Source organism: Triticum aestivum, chromosome 1D, assembly GCF_018294505.1.
Source record: "Triticum aestivum cultivar Chinese Spring chromosome 1D, IWGSC CS RefSeq v2.1, whole genome shotgun sequence".
Lineage (NCBI taxonomy): Eukaryota > Viridiplantae > Streptophyta > Magnoliopsida > Poales > Poaceae > Triticum > Triticum aestivum.
The window spans coordinates 139,964,497-139,991,420 of NC_057796.1; positions in this window are offsets into that span (position 1 = coordinate 139,964,497).

Here is a 26,924-nt window from a genome sequence, read left to right on the forward strand (position 1 = left end):
GCGAAACCACCTCACCGAACCACTCCGCCACGACCCGCGTCGTCAATCAGTGCGGTGTCAAGCCGCAAAGTGACTAAGTGGCAGCCATTCGCCACATGGCAGCCATTCTCTACGGAAGACACCCAAGAACGACACCCGTCTTGTGACGCGTCAAGCGAGTAGGTGTGAAGCTGGCAAAATAGCCCGGCAAGGCTTGCCGGGCAAGCAACAACGTGACGTTAAGCGGTGCATTTAATGCACCCTGTCAGCCTGCAGAGTTAGGTATGATAGCACTGTTTGTTATCTTATCAGTGCATAATGACTACTTTGCCATTGTGGTGGCCCCTTAATCTATAAAAGGAGGCCCGTGGAAACCATAGAGAGGGTTAGAAGGGGGAGAACAAACACGCCCATACGCGTGTAGCCACTGTCGTCCTTGCCGGGCAAGTGTACTACGCTCCACCACCACTCTTCCACCATCAATCCATCAAAACAGCAGTAGGGTTTTATGCCTCACGGCGGCCCAAACCTGGGTAAAATTGCATGCGTGATCTCTGTCGTGCTGCCCCACGCTCGTCTGCTCTTTGTGCAACGTGACGTCCCCCTGCCGAACCAGCAAGGGGCCCTCTGGTCCCATAGGTGGCCATGGTTTCCCACGACATCTTTGGCGCACCAGGTAGGGGGCAATCGCTTGCTCGAACCTGAAGGGGTGTGCAGCGCGTCATCTTCATCACCATCTTCACCTTCGATGGTGCCATATGTCAGATTTCGGGTTCCGCAGACCCTTGATAGGTTCGAACTCTGGGGTGCGTGCGAAGAACTCGACATCCCCAGTCTGCCCACTCGTCGATCTCATGGCCTAGCTCGATGAACTGGAAGAAAACGGGACACAACAGTTTACCCAGGTTCGGGCCACCTTGCGGTGTAAAACCCTACTCCTGCTTTGTGGTGGATTGGCCTCGAGGGGCTGAGGATGAACTAGTAAAGTGGGAGAACAACCTCATGAGGAGGAGTGTTCTTGTGCTTGATGAGCTGGTGGGTGTGAGGATGATCCGGCTGATCCCCCCTCTACGGTGGTGGTGCTGCTCTATTTATAGGGACCTTGGTCCTCTTCCCAAAATGAAGGCGGGAAGGGATCCCACAATGGCCAAATTCGAAGGGAGACAACTAGTACATGCTATCTTGAAAAAAGTAGTCTTCGCCTGGAAAAAGCCTCTGTCCATGACGCCATGGTGGGCTCGATGATGACCTTTGTCCTGCCGTCCTGGCAGTCTTGGTCTTGTTGTACCGGAGTGGAAACCTTTGGCTGATTCCTCGGGACTTCGCGCCTGCGCTTGCCTCCTTAGCACCAAATAGGAAACTGGTACACTACGCCCGCTGGCACCCGCCTGGCATTGGTCGTCATGGCTCACGTCATCCGAACCTCACGAGGTGAGCCTTCCATAGAGATCTCCGCTCCTCAGGAGCCAGCCTAAGGAGGCTGCCCCCCGTGGAGGTATTGGTGTCGTCCGCCTCGCGAGGCTTGGCCCCTCGCGAGGGTCTTGATTTGTTTGTTGCTGAAGCTGGGCCATACCAGGCCGTCGATGAAGCCACGCCGTGGGCCGCAGGCAGGCAAGTCTGGGCACCCCCGTTCCTAGAACGCCGACACCATCGACTATGGCGCCCAAGAAGAAATCCGGTGCTTCAGCTCATCCATCCATCTCGAAGGCTCCACTGCTCGTGGCCTCTAATGCTACGAGGGACGTGGAGGCACATGACGACGTGGACGCTGCTGGGGATGTGGTCGGCGCAGGCGGCACCGTCGCCACTTCCCCCGCGGCCGACAAAGGAGTAGGAGGCATCAGAGGAGAACAACATCAGCAGCGCCCTGACGGCCACGCTCCTGTGGTGAGGGGATTACTCCGTCCGCGCCCCCTCCTCTCACCGACGGGCACAGCTGCAGCAACGGCGCTCGGTCCGGGCCGAATCGCCGCCCTCCGGCCGCCCCCACCACGGGAGCGACCGCAGCGCGTGCGCCTCCCCGGGGACGGGTCGACCAAATCACTGCGCCCGACGGAGCCGCTGGCCCTCGAGCGCCTTCGGCGCACCACCCTGCCATCCAGGTGGCTGCTCCGCAACAGCGGGGGCGCGGTGCTGCCGCCGCTGGCACCGTCAGGAGTCGAGTGACGGTGCGATCTACTTCATCATCACCCATGCCAAGTACAACCATGGAGGCCATGGCGCAGGCTCAGTTGTTGCTGAAGTTTCCGCCAGCGGCCGAGCAGATGGACGAATGGCGTGCCACCATCCAAAGTCTGCTCGGTTTTGCCGAGGCTGGGAGCTCGCAGCGAGCTGGCCCGCCACGGCCTCCCCAAGCGACGACAATGGCTCGTGCTGCTGGCCGTACGGAAGGGGCCACCCCCACGGTGCAGTCCCTGCCACGGCAGCCAGCGTGAGCACAGCAGAATCAAGAACCTGACGACGTCTTGATGGCCTCTTCTGACCCTCGAGCATGTCCAGGCCGACGGTGAACCCCGGAGGATAGGCGAAGGTGAGACGCGCGCGTCGCCGTCGAGCGACGCTGCAACGACCACTGCCGGACCGATGGGGGCGATGGCCCCGACGTCGACGAGCCTGCGCTCGGTATTGGCGGGTGCCTACCTTTCGAGGTTGGGTGCCCTGCCTTTACTCATGAGCTGCGGCAAGTCCGTTGGCCCTCCATTCGCACATTCAAGCCAGAGATACCCGAGAAGTACGATGGGAGGCTGAACCCGGCAGAATTTCTGAGCATCTACACCATCGCTGTTTAGGCTGCTGGGGGAAGAGATGAGAAGGTGTTTGCCAACTACTTCCCTTTGGCCCTCAAGTCCAATGTGAGGTCTTGGCTGATGCACCTGCCGGAGAACTTCATTTCATCATGGGCCGACCTGTGCCACGAGTTCATTGGCGCTTTCACCGGTGGCCATCAAGAGCCAGGCCGACCCAGCGACCTGTAGCTTCTCCAACATAAGGAAGGAGAGACCCTCCGTAAGTATTTACAGAGATTCGGCAAGGTCCATAGGAACATCCCAAATATCCATCTGGCAGCTGTGATAGCTGCCTTCCAGTCCAATGTGCGCAACCGCCGGGTCCGTTCCAAGATGAACGTGCGGTTGCCCAAGACTACGAAGGAGCTTTACGCCTTGGTGGATAAGTGTGCTCGAATGGATGAGTGAAGGAAGCTGCCGTGTGCGCTGACTGCCGGGAGGCCACGGCTGCCGAGAAGGCTGGGAAAGGTTATGGGCCGTATTGCAAGATTCATCAGACCAAAGGCCACGACCTTCAAGAGTGCTATCAGGTTGAGTAGCTCGTCAAGAGACAGAGAGCAGAGTATGAGAAGCGTGACAAGGAAAATGGTCAGAATGTTGCTGGCGGTAAGGGCCGAGGCGGTGAAGTAAATCGCCCGGGCAAACCCCTCGGGAGCAAAGGAAAGCCTGCCAGAGGTCAAGAGAAGGGAGCCTGTGATGATGAGAGTGATGGACGGGATGAAGAAGAAACCAGTGAGAAGGAGTTTCAGAAGGCCACTAATGCCCTGTGCATTGACGGGGGTGCATCTTTGCACACCTCTCACCACCAGCTCAAGCGATGGGCACGGGAAGTCAATGTCGTGGAACCAGCGCCACAGGCCCGGAAACCACTCAAATGGTCATGCATGCCCATCATCTTTGACGAAGAGGATCATCCTGACCGTACCACTGCGGTAGGATGTTTGCCATTGTTGGTCTCTCCAACAATTCGCAACCTCAAGGTCACAAAAATGTTGGTGGACGGCGGGGCCGGGTTGAATCTCATCTCCGTGGCAATTATCAGCAAACTTCAGATAGCAGAGGAAGAGTTAAAGGTTACCGGCATGTTTCAAGGAGTTAATCCCAACAGGAGCCATCCTAAGGGAAAGATCACGCTGCCGATAACGTTTGGGGGAGTGCTGAACTACCGGACCGAGAAGATTGTGTTTGATGTGGTCGACCTCCCCCTGCCGTACAATGGGATCCTTGGACGCCCAGCCCTAGCTAAATTCATGGTGGCATCCCACTATGCCTACAACACCTTGAAGATGCCTGGGCCTGTGGGAGTCATTACCATCCCATCATACGAGAAGGATGCTATCATTTGTGTGGACAAGATGTAACGAGACGCAGTCGCGGCAGAGGCAGCGGCAGCAGCAGTTCCCGCCAAGGAGGACAGAGGAAAGAAGAAGGGTAGTAGGGATGCTGGCAAGGAGTCCAGGAAGCGTGTCTCTTCAGAGTGCGCTGCGCCTATTGATGACTTGCCGGAAAGTTCCAACAACAAGAAATCCAAGGTCGCTTCACCCCAAGTGAAGAAGTCCCGGCAGGGCTGGCTGGCGTTGATGGTACTTTCACTATCAGCGCCACCCTCAATGACAAATAGGAAAGCGCGCTTGTTGCCTTCCTTCAAGCGAATATCAATGTGTTTGCCTGGCACCCATTTGATATCCCCGGTGTTCCCAGGGAGGTAATCGAGCACCACCTTGTTGTCTACCCACACGCCTGACCTGTCAAGCAAAAGGTCCGGAAGCAGGCCTTGGAGAGGCAGCAGTTTATTGCGGAAGAGATCAAGAAACTTGAAGCAACTGGTTTGGTCAGAGGAGTGCTACACCCCACGTGGTTGGCAAATCCAATGGTAGTCCGGAAGGCTAACGGGAAGTGGAGGCTTTGCATAGATTTCACAGATCTCAACAAAGCTTGCCCGAAAGACCCGTTCCCCTTCCCGCGTATCGATCAGATTGTGGATTCCACTTCAGGCTGTGATTTGCTCACCTTTCTGGATGCATATTCTGGGTATCACCAAATCTTCATGTCCAAGGAAGATGAAGAGAAGACATCGTTCATCACTCCATGTGGTACGTACTATTTTGTTTGCATGCCGTTCGGGTTAAAGAGTGCTGGGTTCACTTTTGCAAGGGCAGCCCAGATTTGTTTCGAGCCACAGCTACACAGAAACATCGAAGCTTATATGGATGATACTGTGGTCAAGACCAAGGATAGGCCACCTTTATTCAGGATTTGGAGGAGACATTTGCTAATCTGCACAAGATCAACTTGAAGCTCAACCCGGTGAAGTGTGTGTTAGGCGTTCCTTCTGGCAAGTTGCTTGGGTTCTTTGTGTCCCATTGCTACCTCTTGAGCATGCGTTGGTTTTCCCTTGAAGAGGAAAGGGTGATGCAGCAAAGTAGCGTAAGTATTTCCCTCAGTTTTGAGAACCAAGGTATCAATCCACTAGGAGACAACGCACAAGTCACCTAGTACCTGCACAAACAATCAAGAACCTTGCAACCAATGCGATAAAGGGGTTCTCAATCCCTTCACGGTCACTCGCAAAAGTGAGATCTAATAAAGATAGTAAGGTAAATATTTTTGGTATTTTTTTGTATAGATTGGAAAGTAAAGATTGCAAAATAGTAAACGAGATGCGATGTAAATAAAAGAAATGCAAATATAATAAGAAAGAGACCCGGGGGCCATAGGTTTCACTAGTGGCTTCTCTCAAGATAGCATGTATTACGGTGCGTGACCAAATTACTGCTGAGCAATTGATAGAAAAGCGCATAGTTATGAAGATATCTAAGGCAATGATCATGAATATAGGCATCACGTCCGTGTCAAGTAGACCGAAATGATTCCGCATCTACTACTATTACTCCACACATCGACCGCTATCCAGCATGCATCTAGAGTATTAAGTTCACAAGAACAGATTAACACATTAAGCAAGATGACATGATGTAGAGGGACAAACTCAAGCAATATGATATAAACCCCATCTTTTTATCGTCGATGGCAACAATACAATACGTGCCTTGCTGCCCCTACTGTCACTGGGAAAGGACACCGCAAGATTGAACCCAAAGCTAAGCACTTCTCCTATTGCAAGAAAGATCAATCTAGTTGGCCAAACTAAACCGATAATTTGAAGAGACTTGCAAAGATATCAAATCATGCATATAAGAATTCAGAGAAGAACCAAATAATATTCATAGATAATCAAGTTCATAAATCCACAATTCATCGGATCTCGGCAAACACACCGCAAAAGAGTATTACATCGAATAGATCTCCAAGAACATCGAGGAGAACTTTGTATTGAGAATCAAAGAGAGAGAAGAAGCCATCTAGCTAATAACTATGGACCCGAAGGTCCGTGGTAAACTACTACGCTACATCGGAGAGGCTATGGTGTTGATGTAGAAGCCATCCGTGATCGATTCCCCCTCTGGCAGATCGCCGGAAAAGGCCCCAAGATGGGATCTCATGGGTACAGAAGGTTGCGGCGGTGGAAAAGTGGTTTCGTGGCTCCCCCCGATGTTTTTAGGGTATAAGAGTATATATAGGCGAAAGAAGTACATCAGTGGAGCTACGAGGGGCCCACGAGGGTGGGGGCGTGCCTACCCCCCTGGGCGCGCCCTCCTGCCTCGTGGCAGCCTCGTTGCGTCTCCGACTTCATCTCCAAGTCTTCTGGTTTGATTTCGTTCCAAGAAAGATCATCGCGAAGGTTTCACTCCGTTTGGACTCCGTTTGGTATTCCTTTTCTGCAAAACTCTAAAATAGGCAAAAAAACAGAAACTGGCACTGGACCTCCGATTAATAGGTTAGTCCCAAAAATAATATAAAAGAGCATATTAAAGCCCATTAAACATCCAAAACAGATAATATAATAGCATGGAACAATAATAAATTATACATACGTTGGAGAAGTATCAAGCATCCCCAAGCTTAATTCCTGCTCGTCCTCGAGTAGGTAAATGATAAAAACAAATTTTTTGATGTGGAATGCTGCCTAACATATTTATCAATGTAATTTTCTTTATTGTGGCATGAATGTTCCGATCCGAAAGATTCAAAACAAAAGTTTAATATTGACATAAAAACAATAATACTTCAAGCATACTAATAAAGCAATCATGTCTTCTCAAAATAACATGGCCAAAGAAAGTTATCCCTACAAAATCATATAGTCTGGCTATGCTCTATCTTCATCACACAAAATATTTAAATCATGCACAACCCCGATGACAAGCCAAGCAATTGTTTCATACTTTTGATGTTCTCAAACTTTTTCAATCTTCACGCAATACATGAGCGTGAGCCATGGACATAGCACTATAGGTGGAATAGACAAAAAGGAGAAGACAAAAAAGGAGAAGATAGTCTCACATCGACTAGGCGTATCAACGGGCTATGGAGATGCCCATCAATAGATATTAATGTGAGTGAGTAGGGATTTCCATGCAACGGATGCACTAGAGCTATAAGTGTATGAAAGATCAAAAAGAAACTCGCTTGCTCACGAAGACCTAGGGCAATTTGAGGAAGCCCATCATTGGAATATACAAGCCAAGTTCTATAATGAAAAATTCCCACTATTATATGAAATTGACAACATAGGAGACTCTCTGTCATGAAGATCATGGTGCTACTTTGAAGCACAAGTGTGGTAAAAGGATAGTAGCATTGTCCCTTCTCTCCTTTTCTCTCATTTTTTATTTTTTTTATTTGGGCCTTTTCTCTTTTTTTATGGCCTCTTTTTTTTTCTTTTTTTCGTCCGGAGTCTCATCCCGACTTGTGGGGGAATTTTAGTCTCCATCATCCTTTCCTCACTGGGACAATGCTCTAATAATGATGATCATCACACTTTTATTTACTTACAACTCAAGAGTTACAACTCGATACTTAGAACAAAATATGACTCTATGTGAATGCCTCCGGCGGTGTACCGGGATGTGCAATGAATCAGGAGTGACATGTATAAAAATTATGAAGGTGGCTTTGCCACAAATACTATGTCAACTACATGATCATGCAAGGCAATATGACAATAAGGGAGCATGTCATAATAAACGGAATGGTGGAAAGTTGCATGGCAATATATCTCGGAATGGCTATGGAAATGACATAATAGGTCGGTATGGTTGCTGTTTTGAGGAAGATAATGGTGGGTGTTATGGTACCGGCAAAAGTTGCGCGGTACTAGGGAGGCTAGCAATGGTGGAAGGGTGAGAGTGCGTATAATCCATGGACTCAACATTAGTCATAAAGAACTCACATACTTATTGCAAAAATCTATTAGTTATTGAAACAAAGTACTATGCGCATGCTCCTAGGGGATAGATTGGTAGGAAAAGCCTATCGCTCGTCCCCGACCGCCACTCATAAGGAAGACAATCAAAAAATAAATATGCTCCGACTTCATCACATAACGGTTCCCCATACGTGCATGCTACGAGAATCACAAACGTTAACACAAGTATCTCTCAAATTCACAACTACTCAACTAGCATGACTCTAATATCACCATCTTCATATCTCAAAACAATCATAAAGAATCAAACTTCTCATAGTATTCAATGCAATTTATATGCAAGTTTTTATTATACCCATCTTGGATGCCCATCATATTAGGACTAATTTTATAGCCAAAGCAAATTACCATACTGTTCTAAAAGACTCTCAAAATAATATAAGTGAAGCATGAGAGATCAATAATTTCTATAAAATAAAACCACCACCGTGCTCTAAAAAGATATAAGTGAAGCACTAGAGCAAAATTATCTAGCTCAAAAGATATAAGTGAAGCACATAGAGTATTCTAATAAATTACGATTCATGCGTGTCTCTCCAAAAGGTTTGTACAGCAAGGATGATTTTGGTAACCTAAAAAGCAAAGACTCAAATCATACAAGACGCCCCAAGCAAAACACATATTATGTGGTGAATAAAAATATAGCCTCAAGTAAAGTTACCGATAGACGAAGACGAAAGAGGGGATGCCTTCCGGGGAATCCCCAAGCTTAGGATTTTGGTTGTCCTTGAATTTTAACTTGGGGTGCCTTGGGCATCCCCAAGCTTAGGCTCTTGCCACTCCTTATTCCAAAATCCATCAAATCCTTACCCAAAAACTTGAAAACTTCACAACACAAAACTCAACAGAAAATCTCATGAGCTCCGTTAGTATAAGAAAATAGACCACCACTTTAAGGTACTATAATGAACTCATTCTTTATTTATATTGGTGTTAAACCTACTTTATTCCGACTTCTCCATGGTTCATACCCCCCGATACTACTCATAGATTCATCAAAATAAGCAAACAACACACAAAAACAGAATCTGTCAAAAACAGAATAGTCTGTAGTAATCTGACTTAATCGAATACTTCTGGAACTCCAAAAATTCTGAAATAAATTGATGGACGTGAGGAATTTTTCTATTAATCATCTTCAAAAAGAATCAACCTAAAAGCACTCTCCAGTAAAAAATGGCAGCTAATCTCGTGAGCGCAAAAGTTTCTGTTTTTTACAGCAAGATCGCAAAGACTTCACCCAAGTCTTCCCAAAGGTTCTACTTGGCACAAACACTAATCAAAACATAAAACCACATATAAACAGAAGCTAGATGAATTATTTATTACTAAACAGGAACAAAAAGTAAAGAACAAAAATAAAAATTGGGTTGCCTCCCAACAAGAGCTATCGTTTAACGCCCCTAGCTAGGCATAAAAGCAAGAATAGATCTAGGTATTGCCATAATGATAAGGCAAATCGCGAAAACTCATCTCATACTCCCTTCGTTCAGCAGCAAGTTTTCTTTGTGGCGGGCAAAAGTAATCAAAAGGTCTAAATTTAATGGGACAAAAGTCCCCAAGATAAAGCTCGGGAGGTATTGGTTCCTCCTTTGGTCCCTCATATTGCACAATCAATTCATCATTATAAGCATTCTTTTGGCAAAAAGTCATGAGCCTTTGTTCAAGAGAAAATCCTAACCCATTGTTCTTAATAGAAAAATTATCATTAAGTTCAGAAATCCTATCAACTAGAACATTGGTAGGAACCTTTTTTCTAAGATTTTCATTATAAGCAACATGATCTAAAGATCGTAAACGCATTATGTCTTCTTGATAAAAAAAGGATTGCCTCTATGGGAGGACGGCCAGCATCTACCCTATAATACGCAAAAAAATTGTTGGCCTCTTTTATTATAAATCTGAACTCATGTGCTAAAAAGATGGTAGCTTCTCGCTTAATAGAAGAATGCTCAATATTGGATAATTCTAGAAAAATCCTTTGTATGCAAGGATGCATGTGGATAAATTGTCTTTCAAGTTCAACCACGAGCAAATATATAGCTTCCGCAAGACTACTAGTTCTATGAAGAATAGACCCACCCATAGTGGGCAAAGCACCGGTGCAAGTAAAGAAATCTTGAATAACTCCTTTTCCAATAATATTACCACTACCAATCCGAAACTTTTTAGTGTGTAAAATAATAGGTTCTTCATGAGGATTATCAAAAGCATCAAAGTTTCCCCCATTGTTACTACTATATTTTTCAACAATAACCTCCCAAGTTTCAGACATGATGGCAACAAACCGCACTAAGAGCGAACACACAAGAGGCAAGCGGAAAGAGGTGAAGAAAAAGCAAGGGTTTTCGAAAATCGTTTTAGAAGTGGGGGAGAGGAAAACGAGAGGCGAATGGCAAATAATGTAATGTGAGGGAGAAGAGTTTATGATGGGCACTTGGTATGTATTGACTTGGCGTAGATCTCCCCGGCAACGGCGCCAAAAATCCTTCTTGCTACCTCTTGAGCATGCGTTGGTTTTCCCTTGAAGAGGAAAGGGTGATGCAGCAAAGTAGCATAAGTATTTCCCTTAGTTTTGAGAACCAAGGTATCAATATAGTAGGAGACAATGCACAAGTCACCTAGTACCTGCACAAAAAATCAAGAACCTTGCAACCAACGTGATAAAGGGGTTGTCAATCCCTTCACGGTCACTCGCAAAAGTGAGATCTAATAAAGATAGTAAGGTAAATATTTTTGGTATTTTTGTTGTATAGATTGGAAAGTAAAGATTGCAAAATAGTAAACGAGATGCGATGTAAATAAAAGAAATGCAAATATAATAAGAAAGGGACCCGGGGGCCATAGGTTTCACTAGTGACTTCTCTCAAGATAGCATGTATTACAGTGGGTGAACAAATTACTGCCGAACAATTGATGGAAAAGCGCATAGTTATGAAGATATCTAAGGCAATGATCATGAATATAGGCATCACATCAGTGTCAAGTAGACTGAAACGATTCTGCATCTACTACTATTACTCCACACATCGACCGCTATCCAGCATGCATCTAGAGTATTAAGTTCATAAGAACAGAGTAACACATTAAGCAAGATGACATGATGTAGAGGGATAAACTCAAGCAATATGATATAAACTCCATCTTTTTATCCTCGGTGGCAACAATACAATACATGCCTTGCGGCCCCTACTGTCACTGGGAAAGGACACCGCAAGATTGAACCCAAAGCTAAGCACTTATCCTATTGCAAGAAAGATCAATCTAGTAGGCCAAACTAAACCGATAATTCAAAGAGACTTGCAAAGATATCAAATCATGCATATAATAATTCAGAGAGCCAAATAATATTCATAGATAATAAAGTTCATAAATCCACAATTCATCGGATCTCGGCAAACACACCGCAAAAGAGTATTACATCGAATAGATCTCCAAGAACATCGAGGAGAACTTTGTATTGAGAATCAAAGAGAGAGAAGAAGCCATCTAAGGTCTATGGTAAACTACTCACGCTTCATCAGAGAGGCTATGGTGTTGATATAGAAGTCCTCCGTGATCGATTCCCCCTCCGGCAGATCGCCAGAAAAGGCCCCAAGATGGGATCTCACAGGTACAGAAGGTTGCGGCGGTGGAAAAGTGGTTTCGTGGCTCCCCCCGATGTTTTAGGGTATAAGAGTATATATAGGTGAAAGAAGTACGTCGGTGGAGCTACGAGGCGCCCACGAGGGTGGGGGCGCGCCTAACCCCCCTGGGCGCGCCCTCCTACCTCGTGGCCGCCTCGTTGCGTCTCCGACTTCTTCTCCAAGTCTTCTGGTTTGCTTTCGGTCCAAGAAAGATCATCGCGAAGGTGTCATTCCGTTTGGACTCCTTTTGGTATTCCTTTTCGGCAAAACTCTAAAATAGGCAAAAAACAGAAACCGGCACTAGGCCTCCGGTTAATAGGTTAGTCCCAAAATAAATATAAAAGAGCATATTAAAGCCCATTAAACATCCGAAACAGATAATATAATAGCATGGAACAATCAAAAATTATGGATACGTTGGAGACGTATCACCCATCGGGGGATCGAAGCCAACCCCGACAAGATTAAAGCTATCGAGCAGATCCAAGCACCAAGGACAGTCAAGGATGTGAGGCGTTTGACAGGCTGCGTTGCCGCGCTAAGCAGATTCATTTCCAAGTCTGCAGAGCGCGCCCTGCCGTTCTTCAAAATTTTGAAGAAGGCAGGGCCCATGAAGTGGACTCCAGAGGCAGATGCGGCTTTGCAAGAGTTGAAGACCTACTTGTCCTTTGTGCCTACCTTGGTTGCTCCCAAGCCACAAGAGCCGTTGCTGCTATACTTAGCGGCAACCAACCAAGTGTTAGCGCAGCCTTTGTAGCACGGCGGGAAGTGGATGAAGCAGAAAGTGAGCAAGTACCAACAGAGTCAGATAAGAATCATGATAGAAGTAAGCACGATAGTGAGAGCAACCCCAAGGACACGGTAAGGAAGAAAGTGGTGCAACGCCCAGTGTACTTCGTCAGCTCCTTGCTGCAGGGGGCTAGATCGAGGTACTCTGGCGTGCAAAAGTTGATCTTTGGTCTCATCATGGCCTCAAGGAAACTGCGCCACTACTTCGAAGCCCATGAGATCATGGTTGTCACTCATTTCTCGCTACAAAGGATACTCCGAAACCCTGAGGCTACCGGCAGAATAGTGGAGTGGGCTTTGGAGTTATCCAGTTTTGGTTTGAAATTTGAGAGCACATCAACAATCCAGAGCAGGGCATTGGCAGAGTTTATTGCAGAATGGACGCCAACCCCTGATGAGGAAGTGCCAGAGACAGTTATCCCCGGCAAGGAACCGCCCCAAGAATGGATTATGTATTTTGATGGTGCCTTTTCCCTGCAAGGTGTGAGAGTTGGCGTGCTTCTTGTTGCCCCCTCCGAGGAACACTTGAAGTACGTCGTCCAGATGCATTTTGCCCGGGAAGAGGCAACCAACAATACAGCTGAGTATGAAGGGCTCCTTGCCGGGCTCAGGATTGCCGCAAAATTGGGAATTAAAAAGCTGGTCATTCAAGGATATTCACAGCTTGTGGTGAGACAAGTCAACAAGGATCACCAAATCCCATTGATGGAGGCATACGTCGAGGAAGTGAGGAGATTGGAGGAACACTTTGACAGATTGCAAACAGAGCATGTACCCCGAGCGGAAAATAGCATAGCTAATCATCTGTCAAAGTGTGCTGCGCAGAAGCTTCCTGTGGAACCAGGGACTTTTGTTCTCCATCTTACTCAGCCCACCGTATCCCCAACAACAATGGCCCAGAAAAGGAGAAAATTGGACTCTTGTAAGCCTCTCCCGGTAGAGCCGTCCGCTCCTGGCAGAGACCCTGCCGGAAACAACTCCTTGCCACCTGCCGGACTGCACCCTCCAGCCAGGCTCATGGACCCCGCGGACGAGGAATGTGCCCCCGCAGTTGAGGAGGTGCCGCTAGTCCTCGTTGCCGAGCCCTAGGATCCAACTTGGGCAGGGCACATAGTCCACTTCCTCCAAACCGGAGAGCTTCCCGGCGACCAAGATGAAGCTGAAAGAGTAGTCCGGAGGGCCAGTATGTATCAGTTTGTCGATGACACTCTGTACAGAAGGAGGCCCAACGGTGTGAAATTGAAGTGCGTCTGCCGGGAAGAAGGAAAGGAACTGCTGGCTGAGATACACAAAGGCATGTGTGGCTCCCACATTGGATCAAGGGCATTGGTGGGAAAGCATTTCGAAAAGGATTCTATTGGCCCACTACCCTCCAAGATGCGGTCGAGCTAGTCACCAAGTGTGAAGCCTGCCAGTTCCATTCCAAGTACATCCACCTGCCTGCCCAAGCTCTTTAGCCAATCCCTTTATCATGGCCATTTTCGGTCTGGGGGCTCTATATCCTCAGCCCTTTCCCCCGAGCAATCAGGGCCTTTGAATTCTTGTTCGTTGCCATTGACAAGTTTACAAAGTGGCTGGAAGTGACTGCCGTGAGAAAGGTGACTGCTCAGTCAGCTATCAAGTTCTTAAAAGAATTGGTGTGCCGTTTTGGAGTTCCGGCAAGGATCATTACCGACAACGGCACCCAGTTCACGAGCTGCGCCTTCATGCAATATGTTCATGCCCTCGGATGCAAGATCTCATTTTCCTCTGTTGCACATCCCAGGAGTGATGGGCAAGCTGAGAGGGTGAATGCTAAAGTGCTGCGAGGACTCAAGACAAGAACCATTGATATGCTGCGGAAGCACGGCAGGCGGTGGATCGATGAGCTGCTCGTAGTTCTCTGGTCCCTCAGAACGACACCAAATCGAGTTACCAGGAAGACTCCCTTCTCCCTGGTCTATGGGGAAAAAGCAGTTATCCCCACGGAACTCATTTACAGGTCGGCTCGAGTGCTTGCCTACGATGAAGTAGCACAAGATCAGCACCGGCGTGACGACGCTGTGCTACTCGAGGAGAAGCGTCTCCGGGCTGCTATGCGTGTTGCACGCTATCAGCAGGCCCCGCGTCGCTATCATAGCCACGGGGTTCATGCCCGGTGTTTTGAGGAAGGCGACCTTGTCCTTAGGCGCGTTCAGTCTGCCAAGGGTACAAACAAGTTGACGCCAAAGTGGGAAGGCCCTTACCGGGTAGTACGAGTCACCAGACCTGGCGCAGTCCGTCTGGAGACCGGAGATGGCATTCAATTGCAAAAATCATGGAATATTGAGCATCTTCGCAAGTTCTACCCGTAAGGCGCGGCTGTCGGTCCCTGCCCGACAGCCACCCTTTTGTACAGGCCTTGCCTCAGTTGCATGTAACCCCTTGTACAAAGCCAGGCAATGACCCTAAGCAGCAGAGAAATAAACAAAGCGCTGGGGCACATGCATGAGCATTCCAAGAGCATTACATAAGCATTTCATGAGCATTTGCATATGCATATAGATAGGATCGCATCTTGCATCACTCCCATCTGCATGAAGCTGCAGGTTCCTGTCGTGAACTTGGCCCCTACAAGGAGTTGGGAAGATAAACCAACATTGCGATCTCCGACAAGCCAAACAGATAAGTTCTACCTCTTGTCCATTAGTGTTCTGTAAGCTATAACTTGCGCATGAGAAAGTCTCGCCACTCTTTTGAGACTTAGGTGCTCCCATCCTTGATTCGGACATTGCTTCAGTCAAGATGGTCGTAGTGGCCTTTGGTAAAAGGAAGTTGGTGAGGGGCTGGTCCTTTATTTTTTGCCCGGTAGACACAGTTCTTTGGCAAACAAAAGGGTGCCGGCAGGGTAGCCTGCCAGGGAAAACTCGTTTATTTACACTAAGGAGGCATCCCACCTCTACATGGACATATACATGCACGGGTTCCCAGCAAGGCTCATCTTTTTCATTAATATGCTGATAATGCAAGTACAAGCATTACAGAACACAAACATGGACTCGAGAGATTACATTATTTGAATTAAAATTTGGCAAATGCCTACAGATTTATTATTGAAAAAAGATAAGTGCTCTGTAAACTCCTCTCCCTATCCCTCTTGTCCCAGGTAGTGAGGTGGGAAGAGAAGAGGGCGGGCACGCACCGGCACAACGCCACCCCGATCCCGTTAGGGCCTGCCAAACGTAGCCTGAATAGATCGGGAGTGGAGAGGCTGCGAAGGAGGAGGGCGGAAGGGGCACCACAACGCGCCCCTGGTGACCACTTCCAGGACCAGTCGGAAGAATCCAGCACAAGCTCCGGCAGATGAGGACGTCGAGGCCCAGCTGGAACACCACTGGAGGAAGCGGAAGCACAAGAGGGGCAAGCCTTTCCCCGGCAGCTGGGAAAATGGCGATGACAGCGTCGGGGAAAGGGGGAAAGAGCTAGACAGATAGGCAGCGGGTCACCAGTACGAGACGAACGCGTCGATGCTATCGTACTCTGATTGGACGGCCTACCTCCCGCCTTCTCCTTCTCCCGTGGCTTCATATTCATCGACACCATCCCTGGGGAGCGCCGGCCTCGCGGTCCGACACCTTCTCCGGGGAGACGGCGAGCGACCAAGACGGCCAGGGGGCTCGAGGCGCACCGCTCCCCACCTCAGCGGGCAGGAAGGTGTACCTCTCATCGCCATCAGCCCCAAGACCTCCAAGAGGGGGGTACTGGGATTACCAATGGTCTCCAGCCTTGTCTCCCGGGCGAGCCCCGAAGACGCCAAGAAATTTCCCACAACATGGACCAGGCTCACTCCCCAGGCACCAACATTCGGCGATACAAGCCTCGGAATGGAGCCCGGAGCCTGGCCCCATGATTTTCTCTCCATCATAACCAACAAAAAAAGAAAACAGAGGATGGGGGAACGCAAGGATGAATGACTCCGACCTCCCTTCGCCCCTCCTTTTATAGGCAGGCTGGGGAAGGGAGCCGCTCCCTCAACCGGCAGCCACCGTCCTCCTCCACCAATTCGAGGAGGCTGGGCCCTCGCCTTAATACTCTCCCGTGCCACGTGCCTTCGTTACCTACCCCGCGCGATGCATGCGGCGTATGTAGCTCGGGATAAGGGCCTGGTGGGAAGAGTGAATTGGCAGTTTCTACCCCGTACATTAAAGTCATTCACGGGCCATTACAAGCGCGGCCCCACCTGTATTGGCTTTACACGACACGCGGGGAAGCCGAAAACTGGCCTGGACTCAAGATTGACGAAGAAGCAAAAAAAGAGACCTCAAGAGGCCAGCCTCTTCAGCACCCCCGCCTTGCACTTATTAGGTCCTACACCGATGATGCTCGGCAGCGTGTTCGGGGAAGGCCCGGGGGCTTCTGTCGGTGCAACAAACCCTGGGTCTGTTGCCCGGACTGTGCACAGGCACGAGAACAGGACTGAGGCACCAACCCAAGTCTGAGTAAAAGAGACCAAGAGCATCGAAGGACCAACATGCACACCAAGAGGACCAAAGTCAAGCCAGAGAAACAAGATACCATCAGGAGAAGAGCCTCCCTCGCCGGGCGGACGAGCTCGGCAGGGGCGGGGCCGCCCCCGGAAGAAGACGCCCAAGATGTCCCGGCAGGGCTTGCCGGGACTCACGAGGGTGAAACCACCTCACCCAACCAATCCACCACGACCCGCGTCGTCAATCAGTATGGTGTCAAGCCGCAAAGTGACTAAGTGGAAGCCATTTGCCACATGGCAGCCATTCTGTACGGAAGACACCCAATAACGACACCTGTCCTGCGACGTGTCAAGCGAGCAGGTGTGAAGCTGGCAAAATAGCCCAGCAAGGCTTGCCGGGCAACCAACGACGTGACGTTAAGCGGTGCATTTAATGCACCCTGTCAGCCTGCAGAGTTAGGTATGATAGCACTGCTTGCTATCTTATCAGTGCATAATGACTACTTTGCCATTGTGGTAGCCCCTTAATCTATAAAAGGATGCTTGTGGCAATCGTAGAGAGGGTTAGAAGGGGGGAGAACAAACACGCCCATACGCACGTAGCCACTGTCGTCCTTGTCGGGCAAGTGTACTACGCTCGACCACCACTCTCCCACCATCAGTCCACAAAAGCAAGAGTACGGTTTTATGCCTCACGACGGCCCGAACCTGGGTAAAATTGCCTACATGATCTCCGCCGTGCTGCCTCATGCTCGTTTGTTCTTTGTGCAACGGGACGTCCCCCTGCCGAACCAGCAAGGGGCCCTCTGGTCCCATGGGTGGCCGTGGTTTCCTGCGACAAGTGTTGAGGCTCGCGGCGGGTATCCTTATTTTCTGACCTTCACAGATGATTTAAGCAGATATGGGTATATCTTTCTAATGAAACACAAGTCTGAAACATTTCAAAAGTTCAAGGAATTTCAGAGTGAAGTGGAGAATCATCGTAACAAGAAAATACAGTTTCTACAATCTGATCGCGGAGGTGAATATTTGAGTTACGAGTTTGGCCTTCATTTAAAAAAAGTGGAATAGTGTCACAACTCACGCCACCTAGAACACCAAGCATAATGGTGTGTCTGAACGTCATAACTGTACTTTATTAGATATGGTACGATATATGATGTCTCTTACCGATTTACCACTATCGTTTTGGGGTTATGCATTAGAGACAGCTGCATTCACGTTAAATAGGGCACCTTCTAAATCCGTTGAGATGACACCATATGAACTGTGGTTTGGCAAGAAACCTAAGCTATCGTTTAATAAAGTTTGGGTTTGCAACACTTATGTCAAAAGGCTTCAGCCTGATAAGCTCGAACCCAAATCGGAGAAGTGCATCTTCATAGGATACCCTAAGGAAACAATTGGGTACACCTTCTACCACAGATCTGAAGGCAAGATCTTTGTTGCCGAGAATGGAACCTTTGTAGAGAAGGAGTTTCTCTCAAAAGAGTGAGTGGGAGGAAAGTAGAGCTTGATGAGGTAATTTTACCTTCTCTCGAATTGGAAAGTAGCACATCAGTGAAATCCGTTCCCGTGATACCTACACCAACTAGAGAAGAAGCTAATGATGATGATCATGAAACTTCGGATCAAGTTACTACTGGACCTTGTAGGTCGAACAGAGCATATTCCGCACCAGAGTGGAACGGTAATCCTGTCCTGGAAGTCATGTTATTAGACCATGGTGAACCTACGAACTATGAAGAAGCTATGATGAGCCCAGATTCCGATAGATGGCTTGAGGCCACGAAATCTGAGATAGGATCCATGTATGAGAGCAAAGTGTGGACTTTGGTGGACTTGCCCAACGATCGGCAAGCCATTGAGAATAAATGGATCTTCAAGAGGAAGACGGACACTGATGGTAGTGTTACTATCTACAAAGCTCGACTTGTCGCAAAAGGTTTTTGACAAGTTCAAGGTGTTGAGTACGACGAGATTTTCTCACTCGTAGCGATGCTTAAGTCTGTCCGAATCATGTTAGCAATTGCCGCATTTTATGAAATCTGGCAAATGGACGTCAAAATTGCATTCCTTAATAGATTTCTTAAAGAAGAGTTGTATATGATGCAACCAGAAGGTTTTGTTGATCCTAAAGGTGCTCACAAAGTGTGCAAGCTCCAGCGATCCATCTATGGACTGGTGCAAGCATCTCGGAGTTGGAATATATGCCTTGATGAGGTGATCAAAGCATATGGTTTTATACAGACTTTCAGAGAAGCCTGTATTTACAAGAAAGTGAGTGGGAGCTCTGTAGCATTTCTAATTTTTATATGTAGATGACATATTGTTGATTGGAAATGATATAGAATTTCTGGATAGCATAGAAGGATACCTAAATAAGAGTTTATCAATGAAAGATCTCGGTGAAGCTACTTACACATTGGGCATCAAGATCTATAGAGATAGATCAAGACGCTTGATAAGACTTTCAATGAGTACATACCTTGACAAGATTTTGAAGGAGTTCAAAATGGATCAGCCAAAGAAGGACTTCTTGCCTGTATTACAAGGTGTGAAGTTGAGTACGACTCAAAACCCGACCACGGCAGAATATAGAGAGAGAATGAAAGGCATTCCCTATGCCTTAGTCATAGGTTCTATAAAGTATGCCATGCTGTGTACTAGACCTATTGTATGCCTTGCCATGAGTTTGGCAAGGGGGTACAATAGTGATCGAGGAGTAGATCACTCGACAATGGTCAAAATTATCCTTAGGTACCTTAAAGAGGACTAAGGAAATGTTTCTCGGTTATGGAGGTAATAAAGAGTTCGTCGAAAAGAGTTACGTCGATGCAAGCTTTGACACCAATCCAGATGAATCTAAGTCTCAATCTGGATACATATTGAAAGTGGGAGCAATTAGCTAGAGTAGCTCCATGCAGAGCATTGTAGACATAGAAATTTGCAAAATATATACGGATCTGAATGTGACAGACCCGTTGACTAAACTTCTCTAACAAGCAAAACATGATCACACCTTAGTACTCTTTGGGTGTTAATCACATAGCGATGTGAACTAGATTATTGAATCTAGTAAACCTTTTGGGTATTGGTCACATGGCGATGTGAACTTTGGGTGTTAATCATATAAAGATGTGAACTATTGGTGTTAAATCACATCGTGATGTGAACTAGATTATTGACTCTAGTGCAAGTGGGAGACTGAAGGAAATATGCCCTAGAGGCAATAATAAAGTGTTATTTCATATTTCCTTATATCATGATAAATGTTTATTATTCATGCTGGAATTTTACCAACCAGAAATTTGATACATGTGCGGATACATAGACAAAACATCGTGTGCCTAGTAAACCTCTACTAGACTAGCTCATTAATCAAAGATGGTTAAGTTTCCTAACCATAGACATGTGTTGTCATTTGATGAATGGGATCACATCATTAGGAGAATGATGTGATGGACAAGACCCATCCCTTAGCTTAGCATATTGATCGTTCAGTTTTATTGCTATTGCTTTCTTCATGTCAAATACATATTCCTTCGACTATGAGATTATGCAACTCCCGGAGACCGGAGGAATACCTTGTGTGCTATCAAACATCACAACATAACTGGGTGATTACAAAGATGCTCTACAGGTATCTCCAAAGGTTTTTGTTGGGTTAGCATAGATCGAGATTAGGATTTGTCACTTCGAGTATTGGAGAGGTATCTCTGGGCCCTCTTGGTAATGCACATCATAAGAAGCCTTGCAAGCAAAGTGACTGATGATTTAGTTACAATATGATTTATTACGGAACGTGTAAAGAGACTTGCCGGTAACGAGATTGAACTAGGTATGTGGATACCGACGATCGAATCTCGGGCAAGTAACATACCGATGACAAAGGGAATACCGTATGTTGTCATTACGGTTCGACCGATAAAGATCTTTGTAGAATATGTAGGAGCCAATATGAGCATCCAGGTTCCGCTATTGGTTATTGACCGGAGAGGTGTCTCGGTATGTCTACCTAGTTCTCGAACCCGTAGGGTCCGCACGCTTAACGTTCGATGACGATTTAGTATTATATGAGTTATGTGATTTGGTGACCGAATGTTGTTAGGAGTCCCGGATGAGATCACGAACATGATGAGGAGTCTCGAAATGGTCGAGAGGTAAAGACTGATATATAGGATGGTAGTATTCGTACACCAGAAGTGTTCCGAATAGTATCGGGTATTTATCAGAGTACCGAGGGGTTACCGGAACCCCTGGGGGAAAGATATGGGCCATAAGAGGGGAGCACACCAGCCCACAAGGGTTGGCGACCCACCCCCTTAGGAAGGAGGCCAAATTGGAGAAGGAAGTGGGGGTTCGGCCCCCCTTCCATTCCTCCCTTCCCTCTTCCCTTTTCCTCTCCGGTGAAATAAGGACGGGGGGCCCCACTTGGGAAACCCCAAGTAGGATTCGGATCCTACTTGGGTCGGCCCATGGCTGCCTCTCCTCCCCTCCCACCTATATATATATGTGGGGAAGGGAGCGCCTAGAACACACAAAACAATCATGAGCCCTGTGCGGCGCCCCCCTCCACATTTTACACCCCGGTCATAGTTTTGCGGTGCTTAGGCGAAGCCCTGCGAGAATCACTTCACCATCACTGTCACCAAGCCGTCGTGCTGACGGAACTCATATACTTCCTCAACACCTTGCTGGATCAGGAAGGCGAGGGACGTCATCGCGCTGAACGTGTGCAGAACTCGGAGGTGCCGTATGTTTGGTACTTGGTAGGTCGGAGCTAGAAGAAGTTCGACTACATAACCCACATTGTCAAATGCTTCGGCTTTCGATCTACGAGGGTACGTAGACACACTCTCCCCCTCTCGTTGCTATGCAGCTCCTAGATAGATCTTGCCTGAGCGTAGGAAATATTTTGAAATTGCATGCTACGTTTCCTAACATCATATTCACATGTACAATGTGTAAGCTAAGTAGATGCAATTTAACAAATTAGAAGCAATACAAGCTAGGCACCATATGCAACAGGCAACCAGATATCACACTGCCATATTAGAGCAAGCACCTGGGGTTGTGGAGTAGGGGAGATGAGATTTGGAACTTGTACTGCAATAGGAGTAGTAGGAGAATCTGCAGAGATCATCCGTTTCGGTTGCTCTAGAGGACCACCATCATCCTATTCATTCATCCTTTTAGATTTTGCCGTGTCAAGTCAAACCCAAAGAAAAAGGAATGAAATTCGCTCTTCCAAATACGTGGATGCATGATACTAATGAACACTACTTTTTTGTAAGGTAACCACATTATAGGAGGATGGAATATGTAGAAAAACGCTAAGCATAAGACATTTTAACAAATTAGAATCAATGCAAGCTAGACACCATATGAAAGATCCAACCAAAATCACCCTACCAAGTTAAAAGTGTCACATCATAAGTGGCATTTCAACAAATTAGAGGAAGTACATGCTTGAAATGATATGCAAGATGCAACCAATATCACACTGTGAAGTTAAAGGTGTCTCATCAGAAGTGATTGATGCGGGATACACAAGAAAAGTAGTTTGATGTAACAACATGATTTGTAGAAAGACGTAGTATGTACCAAAATCAGGAAGGCATGTCATATTCACATCTATAATGTGTTAACTAAGCAGATGCAATTTACCCTAATTAGAAGCAATACAAGGTAGACACCATATGCAACATGCAAACACATATCCCACTACCAAGTTAGAGAAAGCGCCTGCGATGATGATGTAGGGGAATTGCGGTCATCAACTACAAAGCTATGTTGACTATCTTCATCTAGCCTTGCTGTTTCTTGAGAACCATGTGAGGAGGATGACACTTCACTCTTTAAAAGAGTAGTGTGTCTCACAGTAACCCACTGGCGTGACTATCTCATCATAAGTGATTGACGAGGGATACACAAGAGCATTAGTTCGATGTAAGAACATGGTTAATAGATAAATGTAGTATGTACCAAAAACAGGAAGGCATGTCATTATCAAAGGTATAATGTGTAAAGTAAGTAGATGAAGTTTAACCAAATTGAAGCATTACAAGCTAGACACCATATGCAACATGCAACCAAAGATAACACCGCGAAGTTAAAGCACGCACCCGGGATGGTTGTGTATGGCGATTGAGATTATAAACTACAGAGCTACGTTTAATTTCTCCATCTGCTGAAATTGCACCCTTTAGAGCGCTGAAACACTTCAGGCATATTGATATCGCTTAAAACTGCGTCGGTATTTCCCCAAAGAGGAAGGGACGATGCAGTACAACTATGGTAGGTATTTACCCCAGTTGTAAAACCAAGGTATCAATCCAGTAGGAAAACCAAGCAACACTATGTAAACAGTACCTGCACACAAAGAACAAAACCTTGCAACCCGATGCGTAAGAGGGGTTGTCAATCCCTCCATGGTAAAAAGATAGATAAATTTGTAGTAGATTGGATAAATAGCTCTCGACAAAATGCAGAATAAAATATGAAAATAAAAAGTGCAGCAAGGTATTTTTGGGTTTTTGGAATAATAGATCTGACAATAAAAGCGAATAAAAATAGATCTCAAAGCAAATATGATAAAGAATAGACCCAGCGGTCATAGATTATATTTCACTAGTGGTTTCTCTCGAGAAATAGCACACGGTCGGTAAACAAATTATTGTTGGGCAATTGATGGAAGATTGAATAATTATGACGATATCCAAGGCAATGATCAATATATAGGCATCACGTCCAAGATTAGTAGACCGACTCCTGCCTGCATCTACTATTGTTACTCCACACATCGACCGCTATCGAGCATGCATCTATTGTATTAAGTTCAGGGAGAAACAGAGTAATGCAATAAGAATGATGACATGATGTAGACGAGATCTATTCATGTAGGAATAACCCCCATCTTGTTATCCTTAATAGCAACGATACATGCGTGTCTTGCTGCCCCTTCTGTCACTGGGAAACAACACCGCAAGATCGAACCCATCACAAAGCACCTCTTCCCGTGGCAAGAAAAATCCATCTAGTTGGCCTAGCTAAACCAAAGATTCAAAGAATAAATACGAGGCTATAAATAATCATGCATATAAGAGATCAAAAGAAGACTCAAATAATATTCATGGATATAGATCTGATCATAAACTCAAAGTTCATCGGATCCCCATAAACACACCGCAAAAAAGAATTACATCAAATAGATCTCCAACAGACCATTGTATTGAGAATCAAAAGAGAGAGTGGAAGCCATCTAGCTACTGCCTATGGACCCGTAGGTCTTTGGTGGACTACCCACGCATCATCGGATCGGCACCAATGAGGATATGAACCCCTTTATGATGGTGTTATATTGGATCTCGTGGTTCTGGAACTTGCGGCGGCTGGAATTGTGTTCCGTCAACTCCCCTAGGGTTTCTAGAATATTTAGGAATTTATAGGGCGAAGAGGCGGTGCAGGAGGTCTCCGTGGGGGCACAACCCCCTGGGCGCGTCTGGGCTCCTGGGCACGCCCTGGTGGGTTGTTCTCCCCACGGGGGTCCCCTCTGGTACTTTCTTGGCCCACTAGGTGTCTTCTGGTCCGGAAAAATTCGCCAAAAACTTTCACTGCGTTTGGACTCCATTTGGTACTGATATTCTACGAAGCAAAAAACAACAACTGGCACTGGGAAATTGTCAATAGGTTAGTCCCAAAAAATGATATAAAGTTGCTATAAAATGATGGTAAAACATCCAAGAATGATAATATAATAGCATGGAACAAGCAAAAATTATAGATACGTTGGAGACATATCAGCATGCTCCAAAAGATATAAGTTAAGTAGTTCCTTTTTCCGTCAACGAAAACGACTAAGTAATTCCCAACACTTTCCATGCTAGATATATCATAGGCGGTTCCAAACATAAAATAAAGTTTATTCCTTTTTCCACCATTCTTTCACAATCCATGGCTAGCCGTATCCACAGGTGCCTTCCATACCAACACTTTCCAAGGAATTTATTATTTGACAACATAAAGTAAATTTATTTTTCATTTTGGGGCTGGGGATCCCTATTACAACTGTACTCTCGTGCAATGACAAGTGAGTAAACACTCATCTTGATAATAACACATCTAGCATGGAAAATATTGGCCACCCCCTGCCGCTTCATGAGCGGTACGAGCACACAAAAAGGAAATTCATTTTTAAAATTTAGAGATGGCACATACAAATTTGCTTAGAAGGCATGGCAATACCGCATATACGTAGGTATGGTGGACTCATATAGCAAAACTGGTTTTAAGGATTTTGGATGCACGAGTAGTATTTCTACTTAGTACAAGTGGAGTCTAGCAAAAAGATTGAGAAGCAACCAACCAAGAAACAAAAATTCACATAAGCGAGCATTAAGCATAACTAAGACCGAATGATGCACCACAAATAGGATGCAATTTCATTGCATAACTATTGACTTTCGTGATTGCATAGGGAATCACAAACCTTAACACCAATATTCTTACTAAAGCATAATTACTCACCAACATGACTCACATATCACTATCATCATATCTCAAAACTATTACAAAGAATCAAGTTTATTTATCTTCATGAAAGTTTTTATTATATCCCTCTTGAATATCTATCACTTTGGGACTAATTTCATATGTTGCAATTGCTTTTGATGAGCTCAAACAAATTTAAGTGAAGAACATTAGCATAAAAATTTCATCTCTCAAATAATATAAGTGAAGCATGAGAGAATTTCTTCAAAAATTTACTAACTCTCAAATAAATCTAAGTGAAGCATGGGAGTATTTCTCCAAAAATATTAAAGCACACCATGCTAAAAAAGATATAAGTTAAGCACTAGAGCAATTCCATAGCTCAAAATATTTAAGTGAAGCATAAAGAGCAATTTTAACAAATCATAGCATAATTTTGGCTTTCTCAAATAGGTGTGTTCAGCAACGATAGATGACACAAACTAAAAAAACAAAACAAGCAAAGACACATATAATACAAGACGCTCCAAGCAAAACTCATGATATGTGATGAATAAAAATATAGCTCCAAGTAAAATATCGATGGTCGTTAGAAGAAAGAGGGGGTGCCTTCCGGGGCATCCCCAAGCTTAGTTGCTTGGTTCTCCTTGAATATTAACTTGGGGTTCCATGGGGCATCCCCAAGCTTAGGCTCTTTTCACTCCTTATTCCTTCATCCATCGCGATCTCACCTAGCTAAAACTTGAAAACTTCAATCACACAAAACTTAACAAAACCTTCGTGAGGTCCGTTAGTATAATAAAGCAAATCACCACTCTAAATACTGTTGCAAACCCATTCATATTTTATTATTTAATTATATCTACTTATTCCAATTTTACCATGGATTATACCCCCCGATACAATCCATAGATTCATCAAAATAAGCACACAACGCAACGAAAACGAAATCTGTCAAAACAGAATAGTCTGTAGTAATCTGGACTTCTACCATACTTATTTAACTCCAAAAATTCTGAAAAAATAGGTAAATGTAGGAAATTTGTATATAAATCTTGTATAAAAATTCAGAATTTTTCGTCGCTTCTGTGATTTACTAAAATTATTTTACTGGACGCAAAAGTTTCTGTTTTCCGACAAGATCAAATCAACTATCATCAAACATAATCCCAAAGGCTTTACTTGGCACAAACTATAATTAAAACATGATAAACTCAATCATAATTGTAGCATAATTGCGCAAACACTCAAAAACAGAAAGAAAAAGGCAAAAATAAATTTTATTCATTGGGTTGCCTCTCAACAAGCGCTATTGTTTTATGCCCCTAGCTAGGCATAATGCATAGATTCAAGTATTGTCATCTTTAGTTTTTTATCCATAGGATTCACTCATGATTGATTCATATGGTGTCTTAATTCTTGTACTAGGGAAGTGTTCCATACCCTTACTTAGTGGAAATTGAAATGAAATTTAATAT